Source organism: Cetorhinus maximus, chromosome 2, assembly GCF_964194155.1.
Source record: "Cetorhinus maximus chromosome 2, sCetMax3.hap1.1, whole genome shotgun sequence".
In the NCBI taxonomy this organism is placed as follows: Eukaryota; Metazoa; Chordata; class Chondrichthyes; order Lamniformes; family Cetorhinidae; genus Cetorhinus; species Cetorhinus maximus.
In genome coordinates this window covers 29932116-29939209 of record NC_135880.1, presented here as the reverse complement: position 1 = coordinate 29939209, position 7094 = coordinate 29932116, and the positions used below count along the sequence as shown (strand labels likewise).

At 42.9% G+C, this 7094-nt stretch overlaps 1 long non-coding RNA gene across 1 annotated transcript in view; it reads right to left on the bottom strand.

The window, feature by feature from the left end:
- Positions 1-479: 479 nt before the first annotated feature.
- Positions 480-7094, bottom strand: part of LOC144690183 (uncharacterized) — a 24151-nt gene continuing 17536 nt past the window's right edge. The window contains exons 3-6 of the long non-coding RNA XR_013578788.1: positions 4362-4451; positions 4124-4213; positions 3876-3992; positions 480-603 (exon numbers count right to left, since the gene is read on the bottom strand). This is a non-coding gene — a long non-coding RNA (uncharacterized LOC144690183). The remainder of the gene's footprint in view (positions 604-3875; positions 3993-4123; positions 4214-4361; positions 4452-7094) is intronic.

Genomic DNA, 7094 nt, shown 5'->3' with positions numbered 1-7094 from the left:
TTCTTTTCAACAGCATAAAACCCATCACATTTCTACCTCTCTCCAGCTCTGAAGAAGAGTCGTACGGACTCGAAATGTTAACTCTGTTTCTCCCTCTCCATGGATTCTGCCATACCCTCTGAGCTTTTCCAGTATCTTCTGTTTTTATTTCAGATTTGCATCATCCACAGTATTTTGCTTTTGTAACTACCAGCAATACGTTCATTAAAAAAAAAAATTAAAATCTCCATTTTGGTTATCATACTATAATATTTTTTTACATAATAAGCATCTCACATCAATGCCGCAGTACGTACCATTAATGCTATACCTGACTGGGTTATTAATACCTCTGTCTCCATCAATTGCTGTAACAGTGATGATACCTGTATTCTAAACAAAGAATATTTATATTTTATTACTAAGTTAATCACATATAATATCACGCAATTTACAAGTAGTGTGTCAAACTGGTTCATTTACTACCGAACATACCACAGGTAAATTCTCCGGAACTCGGACATGGTAAAAAGAACGTAAGAATTCTGGTGGTTTATTTGGTATGTCAATCACATTTACGATCAGTCTGGTAGTCGAATATTTTGCTTCTGGTTCTCCTTGATCCTGTCAAAAGAATTAGTCTAAACTTACAACTTCCAGCATATTTTGCTGACTATTGCATATGAGCCTTACAATGTATTTTGCTTCACCCTTCCAATGAATTCAGGGATAACCTTGAACAACTTTGTCCTTGAATGAAAAACTGTTTTTTTATACTTTGTGAGAAACCTGGGCAAAAACTTAAGGATTACAGGGCAAGATGGATCCAAGGTCACAACAGGGCAGAAAAGACAAGATGCACAAGGGGCTAGGTTTTACTGGGTGCCATGTTCCCTACCTTGCCAATTAAAAAGTCAGTAGGGAGCCTGCCCACCAAGACGTTGGCTATACCATAGCCTTCTTACATTCGCCAGGGCGTTAATTGACTTTGGATGAGACTTCTACCTCCATCTGGGAAGGAAGTCCAGCCTTAGAGAGCTGCCGGCCAATCCGATTGGCTGGCAGCTCTGTACTGCCAGCAGCTTAAGGTTGGAGTGGTGGCCACTGCTGGGACTACAGGCAGTTCCCAAACAAGAGGAGGGTATAGAGCCAGACATAAAAACATAGAAACTAGGAGCAGGAGTAGGCCATTTGGCCCCTCGAGCCTGCTCCGCCATTCAAGATGATCTTGGTTGATCCTCTGTCTCAACGCCATACTCCCGCTTTCTCCATACCCCTTGATGCCCCTAATGTTCAAAAATTTATCAATTTCTTTCTTGAATTTACTCAGTGACCCAGCCTCCACAGCCTTCTGTGGTAGAGAATTCCACAGGTCAACCACCGTCTGAGTGGAGAAATTTTTCCTTATCTCAAATGGCCTGCCCTGTACCCTGAAATTGTGGCCCCTGGTTCTAGACTCCCCAAACAGGGGCAACATCCTCCCTGCATCTAGTCTGTCTAGCCCTGTTAGACATGTATACGTTTCAATTAGATCCCCTCTCATTCTTCTAAACTCTAGTGAATACAGGCCCAGTCAAACCAATCTCTCTTCATATGTCAGTCCTACCATCCCCGGTATCAGCCTAGTGAACCTTCGCTGCACTCCCTCTATTGCAAGTATATCCTTCCTTAGGTAGGGAGACCAAAACTGCACCCAGTACTCCAGGTGTGGTCTCAGCAAGGCCCTGTATAACTGCAGTAAGACATCCCTACTTCTGAACTCCAATCCTCTTGCAATGAAGGCCAACATCCCATTTGGCTTGCTGCACCTGCCTGTTTATTTTCATTGACTGGTGTACAAGGGCACCCAGATCCCCTTGTACATCCACATTTCCCAATATATCATCATTTAAATAATACTCTGCCTTTCTGTTCTTCACACCAAAGTGTATAACTTTACATTTATCCACATTAAACTGCATCTGCCATGTGTTTGCCCACACACACAACTTGTCTAAATCACCCTGAAGTCTCCTTGCATCCACCTCACAACTCATAACCCCGCCAAGTTTTGTGTCATCAGTAAACTTGGAAATATTGCATTTCGTTCCTTCATCCAAGTAATTTATATATATCATGAATAGCTGGGGCCCAAGCACTGATCCCTGTAGTACACCACTAGTCACCACCTGCCCCCTGGGAAAAGACCCATTTATTCTCACTCTCTGTTTCCGGTCTGTCAACAATTCTCAATCCATGCCAGTATATTACTCCCAATCCCATGTGCTTTAATTTTTCCCACTAGCCTCTTATGTGGGACCTTATCAAAAGCCTTCTTGAAATCCAAATATAGGCAAATAATCCAGAAACCCAGGGTAATGCTCTGGGGATCCGGGTTTGAATTTCGCCACGGCAGATGGTGGAATTTGAATTCAATAAAAATCTGGAATTAAAAAGTCTAATGATGACCATGAAACCATTGTCGATTGTTGTAAAAACCCATCTGGTTCACTAATGTCCTTTAGGGAAGGAAATCTGCTGTCCTTACCTGGTCTGGCCTACATGTGACTCCAGACCCACAGCAATGTGGTTGGCTCTTAAATGTCCTCTGAATAAGAGCAATTAGGGATGGGCAATAAATGCTGGCCCAGCCAGCGATGCCCACATCCCATGAATGAATAAAAACATCCACGGGTTCTCCCTTATCCATTCTACCAGTTACATCCTCAAAAAACTCCAGTAGATTAGTTAAGCATGATTTGCCTTTCATAAACTCATGCTGACTTTGTCTAATCCTGTTAATACTTTCCAAGTGTTCTGTTACCACGTCTTTTATAATAGACTATTAGCACTTTCCCCGCTACTGATGTTAAGCCAACTGGTCTGTAATTCTGTTTTTCTCCCCCTCCTTTTTTAAATAGCGGGGTTACATTTGCCACCCTCCAACCTGTAGGAACTGCTCCAGAGTCTGTAGAATTTTGGAAGATGACCACTTCAGTTAGGTTCAGGGTATCAGCAGGCCCCGGCTGGCAGACCCGGTGATGGGATGGGGAGAGTGGGGGGGGCGGGGGGGGGGTGCAAGGCGGGGGCCTGGATTTGAGAGGCCATGGGTCGAGGGTTAAAAGGGGGGTATGATCTTGGGGAAATATCTCCGATTGGCACAGGGGCACCCAAAGGAAGTTCCACCCCTGTTGCACCATACCAGTTCGCCCAGTAAAAGCTGTTGGGCTTCCCAAATGGCATGAGCCTCCCCCTGCTGCAGGCAAACTAGTGGCAGGGGAAGGTTGAGGCACTTAAGTGGCCATTAATGGGGCATTAATTGGCCACTTAGGGGCCTTAATAAGCCCAAGGGTGGGCTGACTGTCTGATGCCTCCACTGTGCCCCCCACCCCCCTCCCAATTAAATTGGAGACAGGCTGGAGGCAGTGGAAAGGCCAAGTGTTGCATTTTGGGAGAGGGGCTGCAAAACCCAGTCCAATGTATTTGGGCGACAGAAAATTTGAGTTTTTACAGCCTGTGAATTGTAGGAGGAAGGGGAAGACTGAGGGACGTAAGAACCTGCACAGTTTTCAACCCTAGGAAAGAATGAATTACAGTGGGAAGCAGATAAAATTCACCCAGCATCATACAGTTTGGATTTCTCTATCGAGTACGCACATAAATATATATCTATCTGGCTTTTGATTGGCTTGGCTGCCTTAGCAACCCAACACTGAGCATTTCCTCTTCAATTAAAAGGCTATCTGTCAGGTGACAAACTGTTCCAACTACTCCTTGTCATTAATCATTTAAAGAAACCTCACCTGTTATATTCAGTTTAGCCAAGCCTGCTAAAGCACAATTTTCAAAAATGTAAACAAACTTTAAAAACAAAGCTTTGTTTGGTTATTGAAGTGATCTGGTCTATTGTTACATACCACTGCTTTGACGAGAATCTGATAAACACTGCTTACAGCGAAGTCCAGCTGACCTTTCAGGTAAACGCTGCCATTTTTTGATATTTCAAATAACTCAGTCTTATCTGAGGGTATAAGCTAAGCAAGGAATGTTAAGAGAATACATCCTCCAAATATATTTCATATGTACAATCCAAATAAAGTACTGTCTCTAATACATTTGAAAAATGAATATTAGAGGAGAAAAGAAAGGGAAAGAAAGCGATTACCTCTAGAATTTCATACGTTACAGAACCATTATTGCCTCTATCAGTGTCTCTGGCAAATACTTTGAATATTTCTGTTCCCACATTTTCATTCTGCTCCAAAAGTAAACAAGGGTGTTCTTAATAACATGCTCTTAGAAGCAATTTTACCATTATTATGTCATTTTTGACAACATGTAATTGACCGTAATTTAAAGCTGCAAGTTCAAAGCGATAGAGTTCAACATGCGAAACTGGTTACCTCTGCTACATCGGCTTGATATGGTAACCCTTTAAATGCTGGCGCATTGTCATTAACATCTTCGATGTAAATATGCAATGTCTTTTTCACCTACACAATATAGAAAAAGGTTCCATAATTACACAGGGAAAGTCAGTAAACCAATAAATAGCCAACAGATTTAGCCAAGTCTTGAACGTCGCATGTATAATATCTTTGCTCCATAATTACTCAACATCTTGGTTCTTGACAAAAAAAGAAGGACCTGCATTTACAACTTTTATGGCATTGGGCGTTGCAAAGCACTTTACAGCCAATTTAAGCACTTATGAAGTGTAGTCCATAAGACCATAAGACATAGGAGCAGAAATTAGGCCATTCGGCCCATCGAGTCTGCTCCGCCATTCAATCATGGCTGATAAGTTTCTCAACCCCATTCTCCCGCCTTCTCCCCATAACCTTTGATCCCCTTACCAATCAAGAACCTATCTATCTCGGTCTTAAATACACTCAATGACCTGGCCTCCACAGCCTTCTGTGGCAATGAATTCCATAGATTCACCACTCTCTGGCTAAAGAAGTTTCTCCTCATCTCTGTTCTAAAAGGTCTGCCCTTTACTCCGGGGCTGTGCCCTCAGGTCCTAGTCTCTCCTACTAATGGAAACATCTTCCCCACGTCCACTCTATCCAGGCCTTTCGGTAATCTGTAAGTTTCAATCAGATCCCCCCTCATCCTTCTAAACTCCATCGAGTATAGACCCAGAGTCCTCAAACGTTCCTCATATGTTTCATTCCTAGGATCATTCTCGTGAACCTCCTCTGGACCCTCTCCAGGGCCAGCACATCCTTCCTGAGATATGGGGCCCAAAATTGCTCACAATATTCTAAATGTGGTCTGACCAGAGCCTTATAAAGCCTCAGCAGCACATCCCTGCTTTTATATTCTAGTCCTCTCGAAATAAATGCCAACATTGCATTTGCCTTCCTAACTACCGACTCAACCTGCAAGTTAACCTTAAGAGAATCCTGGACTAGGACTCCCAAGTCCCTTTGCACTCCAGATTTCTGAATTTTCTCCCCATTTAGAAAATAGTCTATGCCTCTATTCTTCCTACTAAAGTGCATGACCTCACACTTCCCCGCGTTGTATTCTATCTGCCACTTCTCTGACCATTCTCCCAACCTGTCCAAATCCTTCTGCAGCCTCCCCGCCTCCTCAATACTACCTGTCCCTCCACCTATCTTTGTATCATCTGCAAACTTAGCCAGAATGCCCTCAGTTCCTTCATCTAGATCATTAGTGTATAAAGTGAAAAGTTGTGGTCCCAACACTGACCCTTGCGGAAATCCACTAGTCACCGGCCGCCATCCTGAGAAGGACCCCCTTATCCCCACTCTCTGCCTCCTGCCAGACAGCCAATCTTCTATCCATGCTAGTACCTTGCCTCTAATACCATGGGCTCTTATCTTACTGAGCAGCCTCCTGTGAGGCACCTTGTCAAAGGCCTTCTGGAAGTCCAAGTAGATAACATCCATTGGCTCTCCTTTGTCTAACCTACTCATTACCTCCTCAAAGAATTCTAACAGATTTGTCAGGCATGACCTCCCCATGATGAAACCATGCTGACTTTGCCTGATTTTACTATGCACTTCCAAGTATTCTGAAATCTCATCCTTAATAATGGACTCTAAAATCTTACCAACGACCGAGGTCAGGCTAATCGGCCTGTAATTTCCCTTCTTATGTAATGTAGGAAACTTGGCAACCAATTTGCACAGAGCAAACTCCCACAAACTGCAATATGTTAATGACCAGATTTTTTTCTTTGTGATGTTGATTAAGGGTTAAATGTTGTCCAGGACACCAGGGAGAACCATCGTGCATGCTCTTCCTGAAAGTAGTGCATCCACGAAAGTAGTTACATCCACCTGAGCAGATAGATGGGGCCTCAGCTTAACATTTCTTCAGAAAGACATCACCCCTGACAATGCAGCACTCCCTCAACTCTTCACTGGAGTGTCAGCCTTGGTTTTTGTGCTCAAGTCCTGGCAGTCAAGGAAGTGTTAACACTGCACTTAGAAGAGCATGGTATGATTAGAGCAAGTTAACATGGTTTACTAAAGGGAAATCCTGTTTAACAAATTTATTGGAGTTTTTTGAGGGTGTAAAGTAGATAAAGAGAAACTAGTTGATGTAATATACCTGGATTTCTATAAGGCTTTCGATAAGGTGTCACATGATTAATAGGCAAAATAAGTGCACATGGCGTTGGAGGTAATACATTAGCATGGATAGAGGATTGGTTAACAGATAGAAAGCAGAGCGTGGGCGTAAAAAGGGTTTTTTCAAGTTGGCAGGCACTGAATAGTGGAGTACCCCAAGTGTCAGTGCTGAGGCCTCAGCTATTTACAATAAATATTAATGACTTTGATCTAAATACAGAGAGTAACGTATCTAAGTTTGCTGATGATACCAAACTAGGTGGAATGGTAAGTTGTGGGAAGGACACAGTGAGGCTATAAAGAGATATAGACAGGTTAAGTGAGTCGGCAACAAGATGGCAGATGGATTATCATGTCGGAAAGTGTGAAGTTATTGACTTTGGTGAAAGAATAGAACAGTTAAATTTTTTTTAAAGGTTGAGAAACTTGTAAGTGTTGATGTTCAAAGACACTTGGGTGTGCTCGTACAAGGAATGCAAAAAGTTAACATACTGGTGCAGTAAACAATTAGGAAGGCAAATGGCATGTTGG